Raw genomic sequence first — 21,967 nt, 5'->3', positions numbered from 1 at the left:
CTGGTTTATGCTGTATTTCCCTCTTGTTTCCCTTTCCCGGGCCTCTGAGACTGTAGTTGGCAAAAACCGGCCCCTCACCCTCGTTGCAGGTTCATTGTTTACCTTCTGCAGTGGCGATGGGTTTGTTTACACCTTCGGAACTGGGTAAACCCCTGTTATATTTTTAAGGACCCCAGCCGGCTACTGGCCAGTATATCTTCTATCAGTCACCATACTGGAGTTTATTCGACAATATCTCGTTGAGGGTTTAGTAGTTATATACAAGGTTTCTCTTTTCTCTTCCACGGTAAACAAGATTTGGTCTATTGATTCCGAAGAAGTCGTGTTTCGCACGGGCTGTAACTTAGCGTGTAACTTGGTTCAGCTGTGTAGAATCAGTTTCCTTTTGAGATCTGAAAAGCACTTTAGGAAGTTTAAAAAAACGTCGTTTTAAACATTCTATATAAAATTTAAAAAAATTTTTTTAACCTACGTTCTACTTGACATAATGACTATTATCTACAGTATTTGTTAGATGCGGGCCCATTGTTGAGGATCATCTCTGTATTTAAAGCATAGCGCATTCTCTAATTTGTTTTATTTTGTGTATCATAATGTAAGATTACTGTTTTGTAAACTAAAAGGCTAGTTTTTATTTAGCTACAAGAGTACATTTTTGTAACAACATTTTATTCTGAAAGTTCTAGGACTTTGTTTCGGGTGAACTAGGTCCTTTTACAGGCAGAAGAGTTTCTAAAATAAAATAGGGCTTAAGTAATAGAAATGACAACTAATTAGATCACTAATGCACTAAATTAGAACATTTTTTCAGCAGATAGGGTTTGAATATTAATGTAGGGAGATGTAAAACTTGACTTTTGTGTAACTGTTTGGAAACTTCACTGTGTATAACACACATATGAAAAGTCTATATGAAATACATGTGGAAAAAGATTTTCTAGTAAATTTGCTAACAAAATAAGCAAAATTCCCACAGGGCTCAATTTAGCATTTGAGTTTTGTAACAGATGTAGTTTTAGTGATTTAATTTATACATGCGCATATGTTTTAGATGGAGGTGAAAAGACCATTTGTTAGATAGATCTTGGGTCTAATTTGTGTATTAAAGACCTGTTTGAATGTGGTGCTAGAAATAAGTTATAGTTGTGCTTTAAATTGACTTTGCTGAGCTCCTATATATAGTGGTTTCTCTGGTTGGTGTCAAAATTATGGGTAGTAAAAGAGCTTATGTACAAATTTGATACCTTTGGTTTACTCCAGTTTTACTCAAGTACACAGATAACTGTATATTTACTATTTAAAATGCTATATTTCCTGAGAATTTAGTAAACACCTATGTCCTTAGGTGTTTTTAGGATGATACAGATAGTGCAGAAAATGCTATTTCTGCTTGCCCTGACAAGATGTATTTCAGTTTGGAATGAAATGTACACAGCCAATTGAATCTGATTGCAAAAGCAATATACAAGTAGGAGTGAGAGGGCATTTGAGAGCTGTGTTCCAGAGTCTTAAGGAAGTTTTGAAAAAGTAATCTGAGTTAGATTCATTGTATAGTGACTCTATTGTTTGAGAAATTGCTATTCTGACAAACATTCATTGTTAGAAGAAGGCTTGTGGATCTAACATGAAGAAAGTTCATGAGGAATTAAACTTTAGTAATCATTTGAGAACTGTGGGGCAGTCTGGGTTGCAGCTGAAGGGCAGCTGTTTGTGGATTGGATTACGGCATGTTTTAGATAAAGTTTGGGTAACCAAAAAATTTTTTTTAATGCTAAGGCAGTGTTTGCTCTCATTCTCATTATTTTTATGTAACCTTTGAGAAATTCACTGTGTAGCTGTATAACAAAGTTCATTATAAAATAGAGGCCATGGTCATTGTAATTCCTGAAGGAGCCATCAATGTGTAGTATAAAGTCAAATAGTTCTGAGTTGTAATCTCAGCTGTGATACATAATAGGTGATTTGGGGCAGGTTATTTGACCTTGATTAACTCTTAGTTTCTTCAGCTCAAAAAAAGAAAGATTCATTTCAGGTTATTCTTGAAGGTGGTTAAGAATGTGATAAGTAAATGAACTAGGCCATATAGTACTCAGCATGGGATCTAGTACTTTGTGAGTAATGTTAACTAAATGTTAGTTGCTTTCCTAAACTATGAAATCAGAATTATTTATATCACATTTAAAATATTTCAGATGATTGTTTTGAATATTATAAACTTGTTAATAAGGAATTATGGTATTGAAGCTTTCTTTTTTTGAGACATACAGTTAATTGGGTATAGTCTTTCTGAACTAGAGTTCTTTTTATTTTTTTTAATTTATTAAGAAAAGCTTCAAAATATATAAAGTATATGTGAATGTATGAATATAATAAATATAAGGAGCTCTTATATGTCCCCCATCATTTAGTTTCCTCGTGCCCCCACCCCAACTGTGATCATTTTTTTCTTCCAGTTTTACTGAGACATAATTGACATACAGCCCTGTATAAGTTCTTGAATGTAACAACTGTAAAAAAAAAATCTGTAACATTACCAGAATTAGGCCTAAGCAAGGAACAATCTATTTATTATATGTACTTAAGAAAAAATGTGATATTTTCTTTAATAGAACCTTAGAATTTTTCTCCCTGACTCCAGAAAATTTCTTAGTAATAAGACGTGGCCAGCCTTGCAAGCGTCTTGAAGCCCAGGAGAGGCTTAAGGTTCTTTGGTTTTATTGATGTTAGTGCTATGGTTTATACGAAAGTGCTTTAATTAAAAATTGTTTTTGGATTAATTTTGATCTAGTTCAGGAACTTCATTGTAGGAGATCCTATAGTCGATATATTGGTGATTGTTGCTTTAAGTTTTGTTCAGACAACTACTGTACTTAATCATGAAAGTCCCTGATACTTGCTATTGGTATCATTAAATACTCTCTCTGTTTTGCATGCCAAAATTTATTTTGAAACCAAAATGCTTCCCTTAACCACTTCCACTGCAAGGATAGTCTGTTTTTTTTAATCAGTCCACTAGTACATCTCTTCCTGGTACTGAATAACTTGAAGAGAGACACAGTATTCTTCCTGTGTAAGCCCTTCCTAGTATAATTTAATTATTGTGTTCAAGGTGAATTCCCAGGACATGGAAACATGTATATTCAAATATAACTGTTAGACTATAATTTATTTTTAAGTATTGAGTTTTGTATTTTTTGACTATCCAATCCTTTTACTTTTCCATTAGTAGGAATAAAAAGATTGACTGTCTTAGCTGCTGTTTAATACTTAGGAAAGTAGGAAGGTTATCTGAATGATGCAGATTTGAACACTTAACTTTTTGTTTTGTGATTCTTTCTAGTTAGGAGATTACTCATGTTGTTTAATCCCTTACTTCAGTTAGACAAAACAAACATTGACTGCTTTTTATATAATAAATGCTGAATTAAGTGCTGGAGGAGTAAAGATGAGGAAGATGTTACTCCCTTTTTAGGAGTTTACTGGAACAGACATAAAGAAGTGATTGCGATATGGAACAGTAAACTGAGTTATCAAACTGTACAAGGAACAGAAGTAGCCTAGAGGAGAGAATGATTAACTCTGGTGGGTAGAGAATCAGGCAGCTTCACAGAGGGCTTGACGTCTCATAAGAATTGTGGACATAGTGGAAGGAAATGTGAGCTCTCAAGAGAATATACCACACCTTGGGAAAGGTAAAGTCTGTAGGAAGAGGAGCTGCTCTGGAGGCCCCTGATAGACTCTAAGAGATCGTGGGACACTAGACCAGGGTATTGGAGACAGAAATGAAGTTGAATATATATTGGAATGGAGGAAGCAACTAATTTGTTTTCTCCACATTCTAAACTGACTTTGGAATCCTCGTACTCTGGGCAGAGAACTGTTATTTCTTTATTAGGATGATAGAAGCTGTCTAATGTGAATCCCCTTGTCTTCTCCCCTTTATATTTCACCTATACTTACTTCTGTTTTCCTGAGTCAGAGGATAAAGCATCTCTGTTCATTTCGAAGGCTAAACTGGAAAGGAATTTTATGCTCCTAATTCTGTTTCCCCTAAGATTCTTTGTGGAACTAAGATTTCTTGCTTCTTCATTTCTTCCTTCTTTTGGCTCAGTTTTCTCATATTCAGCATTTGTTGTTGTATTCATATGGAGCAGGTACTTTGCTAAGCATGGAATGATGGTGAGACACGTGGAATGATAAGGACAAAGATTTCAAAACAGTTATTTTTTCCTAGGCTCTACACACAGAGTAGTTTATCTTCACTCCACAGTTTTCTTCCTTAACTCCTTTAGTCTTGTAAACACAGCTCTCCCCCGTACTTAAAATAGTTTCTTAAGGGATGCTAGTAACCTCATGCAAAATTCATTGGCATTTTTAAGTTCCCTATTCTATTATTAGTACTACTACTGTATTAGTAGTTTTGTTCCAGGCACTAAAACATATTATTTTTCTTAATCTTCGACAACTCTTTGAGGTACTCTTATTGTCTGTATTTTACAGTTGAAGGTATAGGCTTTCAAATTCTAACAGACTGAAACTCAGAAAGGTAAGTTATTCAGCCAGGGTCACAGGGCTAGTGAGTGACTAACTGCAGATCATGCACTTGTAGCTACTACACTATTGCTATTCTTATAACTCCTTGTCCTTTTCCTAGCTCTCCTTCTCTGTTTACTGGCTGGACTTCCAGCTCCTTAAGCAGGTGTGCCCTAAGATTCTGTCCTTGATTTTCTTGTCTGCTCTCTTATTGATGCTAGCTCCCTGAGCACCCTTTTCACTCATGGATTCAAGAATCCATGAATTGAGATGGTTACAGTAATTGCATTTTTATTCATACTTTCTCTTCTAAGCTTGCAAAACATATTAGCATGTATGTCTGGTAATCATCTCAGAGTTGTGGTTTATAAAATTTTGCACTCCAACGCATACCCACTTTTCACTTTCTAGGTACCACCACCGTCCTCTGTTATTCAAGCTAGAGACCTATTGCTCATCATCTTGGTTCATTTGCCATGTTCCCCCAATTTGCCTCTGACATCTCTCTCTCCTTCTGTTCTCATTGTCATTGGTCTAGTTCACATCCTCATTATCTCATTTGGATGACAGTAAAATATTTTTTTCTCTTTTTTTCACTTCCTCTGCTGTATGATTGCCAGGATTATTTCCCTGAAATCTGGAACTGATCTCATTCCCTTACATAAAACAAAACAAAACCAACAACAACAAAAACAAACAAACAAAAAACTGTATACACACACTTTACACGTTTCATTTTTGCTCACAAAATAAAGTCCAAGTTTCCTAGCTTGGCATTGAAGGCCTTTTATGATTTATTCTAGAATTATTTTCTTCTGTACTATCTTAACCATACTATTCTAAATCAGCCTGCCTCTCCACATAGTTCACTGTGTAACGCACTCCCTCCCTTCTTTTCACACAGTGATTTTCAAAGGGGGTTGGGGAGAATTTGCTAGCCTAAAGTACCTACCTCCCCATTCCTGTTCTTTCCCCTTGGAGATTGTGTTATGCCCGTGATTGAGAATCCCTGCTTTAGTCAAAGACGACTGTTTATTCTTCCTTGCACATGGCATGCAGTGTCTATTTACTTTTCTTTGCATAGGTTGTTTTCTCTGCCAAGAATTCCATTTTCAGCACTCTTTAGAGAAATCCTAATTCTTTAAGGTCTAGGTCATATGCCACTTCTGGGAAAATCCTTCCTTATCATCCCAGTGGGAATTCATTGCTTCCTCCTCTACTTTTCCACATTTTTGTTTATTACTTTCTAAATATCACTTACCATTGCCTATTTAAGTTCCTTGTTCACTACTTCTCTCACTAGAATTTAAGTTTCTTCCCCAGCATATATCATATAATAATAACTGAAACATTTATTGTAAGGAGGAATGGAGAGAGAGATGAGAGAAAGAGCACAGTATTAAGGAGAGTAGAAGTAAAAGAGTATTTTAAGTTTGCAAACTTGAGGGACAATGAAAGTGATGGTGCCAAGAAATGGAGAAATCATTTTGGAAGAGATGATAATGAGTTCAGCTTTTCACTTTGAGTTTCAGATGATTGACTCTGTCAGAGATGTGTAAGAGGTAGCGAATGCTGAAATGGATGTTTTTGTAGTTGTTCTTGTGATCTGATTGTTTTCTGCTTTAGGGCCTTGAGAGAGGGAAGAATGTAAATGGAGGAGGAGCTGAAGATCTGAATGTTAGAGGATACGCCGATTAGAGTGTATGTCACAGCATAGGAATCAATAAGAAGAAAGGGGCAAAAAAAAAGAGAAGGAAGTTAAAAATTAGTAAGATTGTGATCTTTGAAGCCAAGTGGAGAATTTTGGGTTGAAGAGATTGAGAGACTGTAGCATTGAAGTTGGGTTCTGGAGAACTCAGTTCTTCTCTTCCTTAATCTGAGGATGATCTTGGCATGCTACTTTCTCTGGGTTTCAGTTTCCTGATCTCTGAAATGCGTACTACTTTCCATGCGTAGCACTTTCACCATCAGTCTTTGTGATTCTCAGATACCACGATGTTTCTGGGATATCGAAAGGTTAAAGAGAAAGCCTTGTTAAATCCCTTGTTAAATTACTGTGAGAAGGATTCCCATAAACAGCAATGAATACATGTAGCAGTATGGTGTTTCATAGCACTTTAAATGTAAATTATAGTCAACTCTGAATTTCCTTTTAAGTGATCATCTGCAGTGACTTGCTGCCTCCTCCCCCTCTCAGGTCTCAGGCTACTGAAATAGGGCTGTGAAAAGCACAGTGGGGTGAGTGACTGGTTTGCGTGCCTGTGTATCTGTACTTCTATTACAGTTAAATACAGTCCACTCTCAGTTACCTACACTTAAGAAAAAGGTGAATAATGGTGGAAGATTGCTAAATATAATCTCAACAGCATTATTTATATATGGTTTGGGAAGATTTTATATTCTTACCTCCCCTACAGTAGATTGATGTATCTTTCATTTGAATTATTAGCATCAATTTTTATTTCCTAAGCAAATACTCTTAGAATAGTGGGTGTAAACAGGCTAAAATATTTATTAGGTAATCCAAATATGAATTGTTGAGAGTTGACTGTTAATGCTTTTTGGATCATCCATTGTTTTGTATTATCTGTGCTTTTTTGTTAGTGTGGCCAGGTTAAAGCTGAATAGCTACTTTAAAATTATATCACTATGATGAATGTACTTACAAGATTATATAGATGCCAAACTAAATTGAAAATAATTGTGTAAAACTAGCTAAATATAACATTCATGTGTTCAGAGTCATGGGGTTGAAAGAGAACCTAAACCTAAGTGCCTTCTTAAAATTCCTGTTACAAAGTCCTCTAGCCAGACAGATTGCATAAACTGAGCAATGTGCCTAGTAATGATGAAATTTATATATAATATAATAAAATTGAGGATGTGCCAGGGCTTCAAATATGCCTGTTCAAGGAGTCAGTTGAGTTTAGTAAGCAATATAGAAGAGCTTTGTAACCTTAATTACCTGGAGTTTAAAGAATCTGGCCCCTTCAATTACTCTGCCATTTTTTTAATCCCAAAATGTTGAAGAATTTTTATTTGTAGTGGTTTGTTAATGTCAAGACAGCATATATTTAGTATATTATCAGGTTAGTAAGTGTTAATGTGAATCAGGAAGGCATAATTCTTGGCTTTAAGGAGTTTTATATTATATTTGGGATATACCTGTATCAGGGCATAGTATTTGAAGCACCTGCCAATTATCTTTATAAAGGAATCAAAAGCCAGAGTAATTCAGAAAAAAATGGGAGATAGGTAAGGAATGACCTAGAGGAGAGTCCTCATAGAAGTGTTGACACCTGTACAACCTTTGCATAAAAGTGTAGTATTTGAATAGTTAGAGCCCTGGATCAGTGTTTTAAAAATCATGCTTAGTTTTGTGAACTAACATATTCCTGGCATATTATTCAGTATTTGAAGATAATGTTGAGAAAAAGTTGATGATGAGTTCTGTATATAAATCTCTTAACTATTGAAGGCTGATTGTATTTTGGACTAGGGCTTTTCAAACCTTTGAAGGTAGTGCTGGACTGGACTGAGAGATTTTAGGCATATTGTGAAGTAATTGTGTGCGTCTGATTATGAGTATATAGACGCTTGGCTGCATTCCAAACCCAAGCATAAATGATTTTTTTCTTCCATTGTTTTGTAGTATGTGTGTCTCCTCTCCCCTTCATTAATACTGCATGTTCAAAGGGCTCTATAAATTTGTATCAAACTTATTTCTAGATGTGTGCAATTTGGAAATAGAGACTATAAGTGGGATGAGTAGTGTTTTTGTTATTTCCCATGCTAAAATGACCGTATTTTCTGATTTCAAAATTTAAATATGTGGCCTGACAGTTTATATTTGAGAGAGAATATTTGAAATTAAGCTTATCCTGAAAAACATGGACTGTTTCATTGCCGAATCCAGACACCCCTACCCTCTAGTTATTTGGGTAAAGGATAAACAGTGTTTGGGGAAATTAACACTCTATTAAAGGAGCAAAACAAGAGGTGAATTGCCACTTGCAGGGATTTTAGTAATCTTGTTCAGAACCCAGTGTAATTTCACGTTTCTTATAATGAATAAATCGTGAAGAGATACAAGCTGTAAACAAAGAAGATTGCCAAGTAATTTACTTCTGGTTGCTAAGAAGAAACAACTTGCCAAATGAAAGTGTATTTTAACTGTTTTTAGATGTGTGTACATATATATTTTTATCAATAGTTTCATACTTTGAGAAATCACATCTTAAAATAGTATCGCTAGTTATTTCCATGCTTAATGTTCATCCCTGTAAAACTTATAATTGCCCTGGTTTTTTTTCCACTCATAATTCTGTATAATATACTCCCTAACCTTCACCACACCACCATCACCACAACCCCTTCCCCCAAGAAAAAAGAGAAAAAGAAAAACTGACGGGAATAGAGTTGCAGAAAGAGTGAGAAGACTCCAGGTTGGAGGTAGGTGAGCTGTGAACTCGAACCTTTAGCTATACAGCAGTATCTGCGGTGGCAAATGGAATATTGTGGAATGTTTTATTTAACACATGTGTTGTAGGTAAGATTTTAATCATATCTGTCACATAACATTAGTATAAAGTCATGGTAATGGGATATTTGAATATACATAGCTATTTCCTACCTTGTTTATTTAGAGTGACTTGTGGTTTTACTTTATAGGTTGTAATTTCTAATGGTATTTTCGAATGTCATAACTTGGTATAAAGCAGGTCGGATTAATTCTTATGTTGTATAAGATTTCGTATGTCATGTAAGAATAATTCTTAACGTAAGATTTTATAACTTTTTGATGAGTTAAATTTTAGATTAGCGTAGTCTTAAAAAAGTTTAAATCACTTTTTATTTTTAATAAACCTTAAAATAGCCCTTTTCTCCTTTGTCACGGGAGAATTCAGTGTTGTGTGTTCATGTTTCAGCATTGTTTTGAATATATAAGTGTATACTGTTTTACCTAGCATAACGGAAGAAATTTTTCAAAATGCTGGTTAGTTTTCAAAAGGAAATAAAAAGATTAAGAGATTTGGATAAACTATGGCAGTTGCCTTTTGCTATGTTATTGTTTCTGGTAATAGTTACTTTGTTTTGTTAAAAAAGTTTAGATTTAATTTTTGAGTCCTAGGAAAAACTTTTTACTTACATCAGTAATTGTGTCTCTATTATAAAAGTACCACAGGAAGAAGTGTAACTATTTTTAAAGTAAGTAACTATATTACCACTAAATATTCACCGGGGGTACTTGAATATGAGTAGATTTGGGGAAGGATATGTGTGTATAAATATTATTTCTATTTTTAAGCATATATGGAAGCTACTTTAAAAATTATTTTTTTACTTTTACTGTGCTGTAAAATACAAACTATATAACTGGACTTATTAACATTATATGGAAAATAGGGATAAATAGGTTGTGATTATGAGGAATTAAGGGGCTCTACTGTCAGTAACATATACTAACTGTAGTGAATAAACTTGGTGATGATACATACTTTGAATTTTTATTGGTATCTTTTGGAGTGCTTGCTTTTGCATCCTGATTGTTTTCCAGATAGGTAATTGCTTCATAGCATAGTTCAAGGTACGTGAGATATGACTTGATAAAGTTGTTATATATGTCTACAATATGGATAGTAGGATTATATGTATAAAGATAGATAGTAGGGTACTAATATGGACAAAATAACATTTAATAACATGCTAACTGCATGATACACAGTCTAACACTGTAACTAAGGGCCTGAGCTTTGGAACCAGATAGATCTGGATTTGAATCTTGACCTTGCCTCTTAGAATTTTTTGACTCTGGACAAGCTGCCTTTTCTAATTTATTTATTTATTTTATTTTTGGCTGTGTTGGATCTTTGTTGCTGCACGTGGGCTTTCTTTAGTTGGCGGTGAGTGGGGGCTACTCTTCGTTGCGGTGCGTGGGCTTCTCATTGCAGTGGCTTCTCTTGTTGTGGAGAACGGGCTCTAGGCACGCAGGCTTCAGTAGTTGTGGCACGCGGGCTCAGTAGCTGTGCCTCGCGGGCTCTAGAGTGCAGGCTCAGTAGTTGTGGCACAGGGGCTTAGTTGCTCCGTGGCATGTGGGGTCTTCCAGGACCAGGGCTCAAACCCGTGTCCCCTGCATTGGCAGGTGGGTTCTTAACCACTGCGCCACCAGGGAAGCCCCAAGCTGCCTTTTCTGATCATGTTTTCTCATCTCTGTTGGAGACAGTTGTTTGAGGAGTGAAATGTTTGTAAAATGTTTATTACAGTTTTGGCAGGTTAGATACAAATAGATATTAGGTGTTCTTTATGTGGTCAGTTAAAGCAAAGGAGATGAGAGGAGGGGGAGATTAAGTGTGAACTGGGAAAAATTGTTTCAACGTTGAGTGAGTGAATGTGGTTAAATCAAGAGGAATATGGCATGAGTAAAGACATGAAATATTTTACTGCGAGCAGAATAAGAAAGATACAGAATTTTAGTATTCATATTGGATTTGTAGGATAAGGGTATTGTAGGATAGAGGGCCTCGTGGAGATGTTAGAACCTCCTTTTTTTGTTGTTATATTTAACATAGTGAGAAAGCAGTAAATGTTATTTATATTTTTTAATTGAAAGAAAGCATAGATCCAAAAATTGTCATAAATGTACAGTTCTATGAAACTTGACAAATTGAACACATGGATAATCACAACCCAGATCAAGAATCAGAATATTGCAGTACCCTAGAAGTTCCCATTCTGTCTCCATCCAGGCACTACTTCCGCCACCAAGGACACCACTATTCTGACTTCTAATACCATAGCTTAGTTTTGCCTGTTTTTGAACTTTATATAATCTTCTCCTACACTAAGTATACCCTTTTGTATTTGACTTCAATGTCCAATATTATGTTGTATCACTGTGTTGTATGTAAAGTTAAAGTTATTTTAATCCAAGTCTGCTTATGTGTGTTAGGTATGTCATGATGTGTATGGATTTTTTTCATTTGGATGGGCAGTGGATTTATATGAGTGGTTAGAGTTTGGAATAATTACACTAATTCCAACTTTAAAAAAACATTTAAAATCATTTTCTGAATATCTCTGTTTTTTCCTCTTCAGCCTGACCTTTTAATGTTTTAGCCATGAACACATCTAGATAGGTGAATTTTTTTTCTTTATTTTTTTTCATAATGACTATTTAAAGAAAAATTATAGATAATCAAATCACCATAAAGAGTTCAAAGCTACCAGTTAGAAAGTTAGAAAAACTAGAATTCCAATCCAATAAAAGTTTTGTGTTGACCTAATTAAATTGGTGGAATGGTTACGGAAATTGGCTTAGTATTTCTATGGAGAAAAAGGGAGGATGGTAAACAGTTCTTGGTCTTCACTGCAATAATCTCATGTGGAAGACATCATTAATAGTTTTAAAGTATCTTCGTGTGATTGTTTCTCCGTCTTTCCCTTGTTTTTTTTCAATTTCTCTCATCGATTTGTATTTCTCTTATATTCTATTTCTAGTCTTCTGGTGACTCCTCACATTTTTCTTTTCCCGTACTTGATAGTGTTTTATATTCCTTGATTTAAAATAAATTTTAATTGTTTTTTTTTTTAATTAATTCTTCATGAATTTTAGGTTTTTGTCTCCGAGTTGGTGATGCTTTGTTAGAAAAACATTCCACTGTCCATCTCTTGGTATGCATATCCCCAAGAAATTAGAACTGAGTATTGCATAGGAAATTGATTAAATACTTGACAGGAACTTGGCAACATGTGCTTAGCATAGATGAGTAAAATAAAGAGCATTTTACATATTTCAATATGCAAAAGCAAGAGTAAATGTGAAAGTGAAACAAAAATATTCAACTATACTGAAGGTGAAGAGGTTTTGATGAAGTGCATTTTCTAAATGTTGGTAATTTTAAAGATATTAGCATTCACTCCATTTAAAATATTTTTATGCGTCTGCTCTTTGGAATTATGGAAAACAATGACTGGAATTCCTTGAAGGTGGGAACATTTAATAACCTTGGAATATCCTTGCTGATTCTGAGTCTAGACTGTTCAGTTCACTGAACAGATTTAAACTGAGTGTGGATTATTAGCTCCCAAAAGAATACTTGTTTTGGGATTTCCCTGGTGGTGCAGTGCTGAAGAATCCGCCTGCCAATACAGGGGACACGGGTTCGAGCCCTGGTGCGGGAAGATGCCACATGCCGCGGAGCAACTAAGCCTGTGCACCACAACTACTGAGCCTGCGCTCTAGAGCCTGTGAGCCACAACTGCTGAGCTCGTGTGCTGCAAATACTGAAGCCTGCGTGCCTGGAGCCCCTGTTCTGCAATAAGAGAAGCCACCGCAATGAGAAGCCCGCACACTGCAACGAAGAGTAGCCCCCATTCTCCACAGCTAGAGAAAGCCCGTGCGTAGCAGTGAAGACCCAACGCAGCCAAAAAAAAAAAAAAGAAAGGATACTTGTTTTTAGTGGTGAATTTTGAGTGATTGCTTGTTTGATTCTATTAGGAGTGGTAAAATGCAGTAAATCTATATTTTTAACCATCTTTATCAGGATTATATTAGTTATTGCTCTTGTACCTACTGGTACATGATTTTTTTCCCAAATTATTTTAAATGATTTTTCTTAGCCTAGAGCTGAACTACTGTGGTAAATTTTTTGCTGTCTGATATGATCAGAACTTGGTCTAAAATGATATTTTGATTATCAGAACATTTCAAATTGTGTGAAGGATTTATCAAATGTTGTGTTGTTTTAGCAGGCAATCTAGAAATTATATACTTCAAAGTAGATGTTGTTTTCCTTCTAAGCAGTCCTCTTGGAAGGGCATGTACTTGTTCTAGTGGTGATGTCACTGTTCAAAACATTTTAAAAATTCTGCTTCCGAAGATTATTAAAGCTTAAAATGTTGACTTTTAAATTGGTATTTGGTTTATCCTTTGGGATGAATTGGAGTTCAGGAAGCGGTTAAATATAAATTGGATTCAAATGTAGTGGGAATTCATTAACTCAGTGATTTATTCACTCATTAATTTGAAAAGAATTCATCGAGCATCTGCTGTATTTTAGCACTATACTGGAATATGTGTGAGAAGATAATTTTTCTAAAAAATATGCAACCACTATATGTGATGACTGCCATTATAATCTAGTCCCTGACTTCCTCACAACTGTTGTCATTTCCTAACTCTTTTCCTTTTGTTCACTATATTTGGCAAAACAGCCTCCTTTTTATTCATTCCTTCTCTTATTCTCTTTTCAGGGCCTTCGTACTTCTGTTACATTCTGTCTAGATTATTCTTCCCCTAATCTTGGGAGGCTTGCTCCCTCACTTTATTTAACTCTGTTCAAATATCACTTTGTCAGTGAGGCCTTCTCTGATCATCTTATCTAAAGTAGCCCTCATCTCCATCACTTTCTATTCTTTTATATTGTTTTCTTCTGTAGCCCTTGTCACTGCTGCCAATTACAGTATTATTTGTCTGTCTCCCTGGAATGTAAGTTTTGTGAGGACAAGCACTTTGTGTTGTTCACCATTGTATCCCCAGAGCCTAGGACAGCTCCAGCACATTATATGTGCTTAATAAGTCTTTGTTGGCTGAATAAATGACCATCAAATTTGTGTTTAGCTTGAGGGCTCCAGGCCCATTTTTTATGGCTTACTCAGCATCTTAACAATGTAGTCATGTATATCAAGCTTTCTGTGTTTCATACTTAACTAATTATCTTACTATTCTAAAAATCTTTCTATATGTTCCATTTGGGTTTTAAGAGAATTACTTTAATGGGGCCATGTCACCCAGGAGGACACCCAGGAGACATTCTAGCCTCATTCTTTGTCCTTATTCTACACATCAAATCTGTGACCAGATAATAATGATTTTATCTCTGAAATACTGGTAAAATCTTTTTTTCATTTCTGTTGCCATGCCATTCTTGAGGCCTCATTTTCTTTCTTGGGTGATTGCATTGGCTTCATAACTACTATCCCTGTTCTAGTTCTGTCCTTTCCAATCTACTCTCTTCACTCTAGCTAGAAACACATTTTCTACAAAGTTAATCTTAATTTCCTCAGCTGGGTGGAATACCTTCCTTCTTTGGGCTTCTATAGTATATTGTATGTTACCTTTCTTGTAATATTGTTATAATTTGTTCACTCCTGCCTCCCTCAGTCGTAGTTGACAGATATTTATTTACCTTAACTGTGTGCTGGGTACTGTTCTTTTGCTGGTGAGTCAGTGGTGAAAAACATTGAATCTTTCCCCTGAGGAGTTTATGTTCTGGTAAGGAGAACACAGATGGTAAACAGGTGAACACAGAATTTTAAGTATGAATAAATGCTCTGAATAATGTAAAGTTGGAGTATGTGAAAGAGAGTTGATAGGTGGTTAGGGGGTTGGTCAGAGAAAACTTCTCTGAGGCAGTGATATTTAGTTGATCCAGGACTAATGGGGAGGCACCAAGTGAAGATGTAGGGGGAAAGTCTTCAACAAGTAGAAGGAACATAAAATATTGATCCAAAGGCCCAGAGACAGGAAAGAACCAGAGAAAGAAAGTGCTTGAGGAGAGGAAGAGTGGAGGATGTGAGACTAGAAGAGGTAGGCAAGAAATAGTATAGTTGAAGTATCAGTATTACATGAGAAAATTTGTTCAAAGACCCCAGCATAGTGTCTGGCAAGTGCTAGGGTGAAAACCCAGAAGGCAAATGTTATTAAATAAATAATAGTGATTTATCCATTCTTTTAATCATGGACATTTGGCTGTTTGTAGTTTTTTGCTCTTATAAACAATGATTTTATATATGGTCTTGTACATGAATCCTGGTACTCATACGTAAGTTACTCTAGGTTATATAACTTGGTGAAGAATTACTGCTTATATGAAAAAATATATGTATATCATAGTAGCAATATGTAAGAGTTGCTCTTGATCCATACTTTTGTCAACACTTGGGATTATCAGACTTTCATTAAAAATATTTTATTATGAAAAATTTCAAACATACACATAGCAGAGAAAAAAATATAAGGAACCCTCATGTATGCCTTATCCCACTTCAACTATTGTAAACATATGGGGCAGTCTTACTTCATGTGTATACCTTCCTCCTCCCTTTGTGGATAATTTTAAAGCAAATCCTAGGCAAGTATTATTTAATTTGTAAATACATCAGTGTGTATTTCTAAGGGATAAGGACTTTTAAATATATAACTGTAATACTATAAGCACAACTGAGTAAATTAACAATAATTTCTTTATATCATCTAGTATTTAGTGTTCAAATTTTCCTGATTGTCTTACAGATATCATTTTGAGTCAGGATTCATATACAAGGTTCACACACTTTTGATTTAATTTTTTTAATATGTCTATCACATTGCTTCTCTTTCTGCATAATCTGTCTTTTCAGTCTGTAGTATTTCTTTTGCTTTGGTCTGAAATATCTTGAATAAAATGTGTTTAGATGGTTATTTGTCCTACTTTGAAGTTCATTGGGCATCCTGATTCTAAGTATTTTTCATGTTTTTGAACAATTTTGAAGAATTCTCAATCTGACTTTTTGAGTAGTGCATCTCCTGCATTTTTTCTTGTTTAGGAATTCTTATTAAATGCATGTTAGACTTTCTCATTATCTTTCTTGTTTTTTAAATTCTTTCATGTATTTTGTCTCCTTTTTTCTTGGGGATCATGTTATAATATCTTCAGATGTATCTTTCAGTTCATTAGTTCTCTCCACAGCTGTGTTTATTATGTTTATCCCCCCACTGAGTTTTTTAAATTTCAATCATGCTATTTTTATTTCAAGAAGTTCTGCTTGTATGTTTGTAAATTTTGAATCATATTTTCAGTCCTTTCTTTCCTTTAAACCAGAAGCTTGCAAGTTATGGCCTGCAAATTTTGCAAGTAAGGCTTACAGATGCTGCATTTGTAAATAGTTTTATTGAGATATAACCTTGCTCATTTAAGTATTGCCTACAGCTGCTTTGGTGCTACGACTACTGAGTTTAGTTGCGAAAGAGACCTTATAGCTTTCAAAGCCTGAAATATTTAGTCTGACCCTTAATGGAACAAGTTTGCCAAACTCCCTGCTTTAGATATATAAAACATAATTATTTCATTGTTTGTATTATGTATATGGTAATTCTAATATTTATAGTCTTTTTAGATTTTTTTGTTTATTGTTTCTGTTGATAGTGGCTTGTTTTCACGTTTCCTTCTGTGTTTATGATTTTTGCTTGTGCACTTACATTTTTTAGGTTACTCAGACTAAGGGTGGCTACCTAGTTGGGTGGGTGGGTGGGTGGGTTGAGGTGGTGGTTGATGGTTGAATTTGCTTCTGCTAGCTGCCCAGGAATATGGTATACCAAGGGCTACTTTAAATTAAAATTCTCACTTTGAGATTTTTTTTTTGGATCATGCAAAAGAATATATCTAGGTTCCAAAGACACCTGCGGTTGGCTTAGAATCTCAGGGAAGTCTCTTTTTATTTGTTTTGTTTTTGTTTTCAGCTTTACCCAGAGATACTTTCTTTGTTCTCTGCCCCTTTTGCATGAGTGTTCTTTATGTTCTTTATGGCTGATGAATTCCTTGTCTTGCACTAGTGTCACACTCCTCAAGTCATGCACTTAAGCTCTAGAGCAGTGTTTCTCAAGCTCTAGTCTTGTTTTGGAGGTCCCCACGACCTCAGTAATTTGCTAGGAACACTCATTATGGCAAAAGGATGCAAAGCAAAATTATCAAAGAGGAAAGGTACATTGGGTGAAATCTGGGGGAATCCAGGCACAAGAGTCTAGTGTCTTCTCCCAGTGGGGTCACATAGGACATGCTTCATTCTCCCAGCAGTGAATTGTGATAACGCATGAAATATTGTCCACCAGGGAGGTTTGTTAGAGACTCAGCCCCCAGGGTTTTTATTGAGGACTTGAGAAGTAGGCAGCCTCTGCCTGGCAGGTAACAAAATTCCAGACTCACAGAATGAAAGCAGATGTTTGACATAAACCATATTGTTTGCATAAATGGTTTAGGCCCAGTGAGCCACTCTTACCAGTTAGGGTGGTAGGAACCCTCTGCAAGTATTTTTCCGGATGTAAGCCAGTGACTGACTTGGTAAGCAGACCTTTTTAAGGAAAAGCAGTTAGGCCTGTTAGGTTAACGTTTTCTGTGTAAATGTACAAATGAAGCACCTGGGGATGTTGATTTAATGAAGAGTCAGATTGGGTAGGTATGGGAGGGCCCAAGATTCTGCATTTCTAACATGCAGCCAGGTAGTACCCATGTCGGTAGTTCACAGACGTACTTTAGTAACCAGGTAGTTGCCCTGAAGGCCAGAAGTCCTTCTTTCCAATAGTATTTTTATCATAAACAATAAGTCTTTATTCTGAATTGGTAGAAAAGTTTTTTGTTGGGGGTTAAATTCTCTGTGCTGACAAACAAGTTTTTTTTCCTGGAGTGATATGGTTTATTTCGTATTAAACTTTACCCAAGTTGAATAAGGAGATCTAAATTTATACTTCAATATTGGCATATTTTGTGTCATTGGGAGAATGGAAAAAGTGACAATTTCAATGACTTTGTTGTAGAAAAGAATGAAGGATCTGGACTGTTGGTAATATTAATTGTACAGACCCACAATCTCTTATCCACAATTTTGAAAAACCAAAAACTCTGAAAAAGAAAGCTGTTTTTCGGAAATAATGTGACCTGACAAAACCTAACCTGACCTAAACTCATTTGGCAGCAAAACCTGACCAGAATTTGTATTATCTCAGTGTGTCTCCTCACATGTTTCATCTAAAAAATATTACTGTATGTGAATATGTAATACTGCCCCTAACCTTGTTGGGATTGTTAAATCTGTGGTATATTACCTTTAAAATTAAAAAATTTTGAATTCCTAAACCTATCTAACACCAGCATGTCCGATGAAGGATCATCTGAAGGTTGTATAGTAGAAGTATGGAAAGAATTATGTTTAAAAGCACTACCAGAATGCATAAATAAATATAAAAATATTAGCAGTTAGGGTGGATCATATTCAGACCTCCTGTTCATGCAAGATATAACCAAAGAAACGCATTATGTTGTTATATTTATAATAGTTCAGAGCTTTTAAAGGTTAAAATTCAAACAGCATTTGTAAATTTACTTTTAGATTTTGATTATTGGTGTTAATGCAATTATTTATGCATGCCCAAGTGGAATGTACAGAAGAATAAGAAGTAGTAAATTTGTAATTAGAGGACTTGTTTGCACTTGAATTACACAGATCAATTGTGTATTATGGCATTTTTGCACAATTAAGATCACCATTGCCCACGGTTCATGAAAAAGCTTAATTTATCATGTGTTTCCCATATGCATGGGACTCCAGATTAGTCAGTATGTTTTTGTCTTGATAATTTTAAATGAGGTGTGTCTTCTTTGATGTATATAACCATAAAAACATAAACAATGCTAAATATGGCAATATCAGCAAGGCACTGATTCAGAGCTTAGTAGTATTATAAAAATAAGATACTATTGTGATTATAGAAGAGGTGCTGAAGATACATATGCTAAGATGTCTCAATGATATTTGTTGACTACCTGAATGTAATTTTCTAGTTCAGACAGTATTACTATTGCCTAAAGAAGGAAGTTTTGGAAAGCTTTTTTTTTTTTCTTAAAGGATGAATTAATTTGATTACAGGACATACTGAATTCGAAGTAGACAGACCACCAAACATAAAAACAGAGATTTGTTTCTTTAATTGAAGATAAAATGTAGAATTGAAATTTTGAGGCATTGTATTGAATTTGTTAGAGTTATGGAGACAGTGAAAAGAGAAACCTGAGGGCAAATGATACAACTTTAGGTAATATTAAAGAGTATAAAATAGGAGGAGGGAATGCAGACCTTTAAGAGAAGTACACAAGGAACAGTGAAAAATAGGTATGAAGAGGGCCAAGACAGTGTAATTATAGCAACCAAGGGAGAGAAGGTGGATTTGGTTAGCATTGGCCAGTAGTTCTATAATGGAAAAGTCAAGGAGTTTGAAAAGCTGAGAAAAAGCCTTTGTATTGGGCAAATAGTAAACTCGTAGAGAACAACTTTAGTGGAGTGGTGGCCTAGATACCTGATGGGTGGAATTTAGAAGATGAGGTAAGAATTAATTAACTTGAGCCTCAGAGAGATTTGGTAGAAGAAAGGTGTAATGTCACTTCAAAAAATGGGAAACAGTGGGCAGAAGCAATTTTTTTTTAAAGACGGGTAAAAGCTAGTGAGAGACTTAGGTCAATGAGAAATAGTGAATAATTAAATGATGGAAGTACTGGAATTAGGCAGTAAGATGTAGAACCAAGAATACAAATGGAAAGGTTAGAAAATAACATTGTAATAGCATTTTTCAGATTTCTAACCCACACTCAAATTGTGTCTTGCAGCCAAAGTGTATTTGTGCCCTTTGCTCCTTTATTAGTTTCTAAGAGGGAAGTCCTTAATTACATTCATAGAAGCCACCTGTCAGACAAATGATCTGAACTATAGTCATGTTTCATAAAAAACATGAAAGTAGCTGTACAAGCAAAATGTACAACTAACTTTGTAAATAAATCTAATAGGCTGGGTGTATATAACAATTAATTGCCTCAGCTTTTAGGCACAGCTGTTCAGTTCTTTTACAGGGTTCATTTACATAGTGAATTGTTTCAGAGAGAAACAGAATTTTTCTCTTACAATAAAAGATTTCTAATTAGGGGACTGTGGAAACCTAATGATTTAATAGATTAAGACATAGAAGTTTTAGCAGAACATCCAGTGATTGTAATCTTTATATAGTAATTGCTTTTAGTTATTTTTACTAACATTAGAAAATGTTCTAATTGCAGACAGTACTTTTCATACTGTTTTTCTGCAGAAAAATAGCATTAAAATAAATGCCATGACAAAGATTCTTTGAATCTTTTCTGTAGCCTGGTGAATGGCCTTTGTGTATTCTTTGTGTATACTTGTGTATACTTTGTACGTGTGTACAAAGTAAAAGTGCTTTGTGAATCTGGTTATGGTTCTGTACTACAGTTGTCTCATAACAAGTGTTACAAGCCCAAGCATTCTACTGATCTCTAATTTTATTGTGAAAAAGGGAAAGAGATGAACTCTAAGAAAGCACTTCATATTTTTTTTCGTAACAAGCAGCTCTTCTTCATTTTCCACCACAAACATCTAAGCCATCTTTACCAGAAAAATCTTTAAAAATTCACAAATTACTTAACCATGTAAAAATAGATAATGATGGAATGATTAGAAGATTATTAGGTAAATAGTTAGGCTTCGGTTCTTTAACTAGTACAGCCTGGGGACATGATTTCTAGTGATGGTATGAATGTAAATATCGATATAATGCTTGGAGGGAGGGGGTGTGTAGACAAGGATCAGGAAGGTGATTTTCTGAAGGTAGTGGCAGGCTCAAATTTCTACCTTTTCTAGACATTGTCATTTAAAATTTTTATATTTGACAAATTTGAATGGGTCTTGGCAGTTGCATTGCTAATTATATTAAACAGGTATGTTCTTACCTTAAAAGGTGAGATTCCTATTCAAGGCAATAGAAAGACGCTACTTATGGTTAGGTTTTGGGGGAGTAAATTTGTTTTGGTCCTCAGAATTTGAAAAATAGATACATTAAAGCAGTGTGATCTTTCTTATTTGCTCCTCTTTTATATACATCTCTACTACAGTTATTGTTATTGTAATCATAAGACAGTATTTCCATTGTAAATTCTTGTGTTTTAATATTCACAGTGTGACCTGGGGCATTCAATAAATATTTTTGGGGGTGGTTATTGTGTGTCAAACATCATTCTAGGTATTAGGATGACACCATAATGGTGAACCAAAGCTGACTTATGGGGAGATAAACGTCAACCAATCATACAAGTAAATGTATAATTGCAAACTGGTATGTACACTGAAGGTACATTCTCCTTTGAAAGGCAGAACAGTATAATGAGGTAGACTGTAGGGCGATTGCATTTTAGAGAGTGAGATAGACTCTAGAGTCAGATTGCTTAGGTTCAAATCTTATTACCATGTCTGGTATTTGTGTGACTTCAGGCAAGTGAATTAATATCTCTAAGACTCATTTTGTAGCATGAGGATGATAATAATAGCACCTACCTTCTATGGTTCGTATGGAGATTAAAACAGATTTTTCATGTAAAAATATTAGCACAGTATATTGTAGCATATAATGTACTAATAGTTATTATTTTTGTGTCAGTGGATATTATTTCACATTGTAATATATTCTTATTTGAAAATGATACAGAAGCATATTTCATAGAGTAGATCTTATTTGTTCTTTAAAAGTTCAGATCAGATAAATCCAAAGGGATATCAGAATCTAGTTATATGACATTATGGTAGTCTTTATAGCATGTTTCAAATTTCAGTGTGCATAAGAATG

General features: G+C 35.0%; 1 protein-coding gene across 5 annotated transcripts in view; it reads left to right on the top strand.

Annotated features, from left to right (window-relative positions):
* RICTOR (RPTOR independent companion of MTOR complex 2) overlaps nucleotides 1-21,967 on the top strand; it is a 144,874-nt gene that overhangs the window by 27,173 nt on the left and 95,734 nt on the right. The window contains exon 1 of one of the 5 annotated variants that reach the window (XM_028169038.2): nucleotides 8,892-8,985. The exons of the other annotated variants lie outside the window; for them this stretch is intronic. The gene's annotated coding sequence lies outside the window, so the exon portion shown is untranslated. Of the gene's footprint in view, nucleotides 1-8,891; nucleotides 8,986-21,967 lie in introns of those variants that run through there. 5 annotated transcript variants of the gene reach the window in all.

Source organism: Balaenoptera acutorostrata, chromosome 2 (genome assembly GCF_949987535.1).
Source record: "Balaenoptera acutorostrata chromosome 2, mBalAcu1.1, whole genome shotgun sequence".
NCBI lineage: Eukaryota > Metazoa > Chordata > Mammalia > Artiodactyla > Balaenopteridae > Balaenoptera > Balaenoptera acutorostrata.
Note: the sequence above shows the minus strand (reverse complement) of the source record. Positions and strands in the feature narration are given on the sequence as shown.